Genomic DNA, 1,717 nt, shown 5'->3' with positions numbered 1-1,717 from the left:
GCACCCATACACAAAGAGACACACACATCCATACACACAGACATACACACAGACCCACACAAACTTCCATACACACCCAGACATCTACATTGATACACACATACACAAAAATCCATACACACACATATACACAGACACACACCACCCATACACACACACACCCACATCCATACACACACACACATCCTTACACACACATCCATCCACACACACACTAACTTTTCTGCAAGGCCTGTGAGTGCCTCTGTCCCTCACCGGCACTCGGCACTGACTGGGGCAGTGCTATCCCCAACCTTGAACATCCCCTCTAATAACTAGCACTTCCATGGTCCCCGTGAAACACAACCCCCTGTTTCTTGCCCTGTGTCCTGGAGACAAAAAACTACCGAATCAAAGTGCCAGGGAGGCTGTGGCTGTGCTGCTGCCACATCGCGAGGGAGCAGATGCTGCTTCCAAGGGGAGGAGCGAGCGGCAGGAGCACCAGGGATGATCCCGGCAGATCCTCCCCTGCTGCCTGAGTGCACCAGGTCTTGCATCACAAAATGTCACTTCCCATTCGTTCTAAACACCCCTCCTCTGTCTGTTCCCTCCAGTCCAGGGGCCTGGAGATGCTGGTGAATTGGTGGGAAATTCAGGATGATAAGGAACACCTGGTGATGCAAACAAAATGCATTTTACTCATCGATTTATGTAAATGCAGGTCCACACATAACCTGTGTCATGGAGCAACTCTTTACCTTGGCACCTACATGACACCGAATACCAGAATGGCAGATAGTTTTATTTTTATTGAAATATTAGGGAAGATGTAACGACATTTCAATGAAAAACCTTTTTTAAAGACAACTTTATTCAAGTAATTTTATTTAAAATGTTTTATACTCATTTATAAATGTTTTTCTCTTTTCCGCGACTAGCACGGCTAGAGAATGGACAGGAGTCATGAGTAGGGGAGATGAGGGATTGAGAAAATGAAAGAGACAGACACAAAGACAATAGGGAAAGCTGGGACTGGGTGAGACAGCTGTCCTCTGATGGAGAGACAGGGACCCAGAGCCAATACAGAAAGATACCAGGAAGTTTTACTAAAGTTTAAGATAAAGAAAATATGCGCATTCTTGTGGCTTCTTTGTAATTGTCACTTCTGGGTGGGCCCTGATAATTGTGTTTGTTCCTGGTGTCTGGCTGGATTTCAATAATGAAATCCAGAGGAAGCCCAGAGGTCAGAGTGGGACCATCCAGTTTGCAGCTCTGTGGAAACATAAAGGACACACTCAGGGGGCAGACTCAGTGAGCACCAAAGCCCCATTGAAGCAAGTCTTGCCCCAGAGGGGTGTCTCCAGCACAGAAGTTCTCCCACTGCAGACACAGCTGATTCTCACAGCCAATTGGCCTGGAGGTCAATTCCTCCCAGTGATAACTACAACAATAAAGGCTTAATTACAACAAGACTGTGCACAAAACCCACAAGGGGGTGCACCAAGAGTGTCTACCTCAGGTAATTGGGACACTTAGCACAGAAAGGCACCCTATCAACACAGCAAAGCATAAAAAAATGCCGAGACAAAGAAACAGGACACAAATGACAGAAATGGAGGAAAGCAAACTGCAGGATATAGAGTTCAAAACCACACTTTTAAGGTCTTTAAAGAACTGTCTAGAAGCCGCCGATAAATTTAGTAAGGTCCTCGAAAGACTGTGAGACCACTGATAAATG

The sequence above is a fragment of the Myotis lucifugus genome, unplaced genomic scaffold, assembly GCF_000147115.1.
Source record: "Myotis lucifugus unplaced genomic scaffold, Myoluc2.0 scaffold_128, whole genome shotgun sequence".
Taxonomy (NCBI): Eukaryota; Metazoa; Chordata; class Mammalia; order Chiroptera; family Vespertilionidae; genus Myotis; species Myotis lucifugus.
This window is presented reverse-complemented; position numbering follows the sequence as displayed.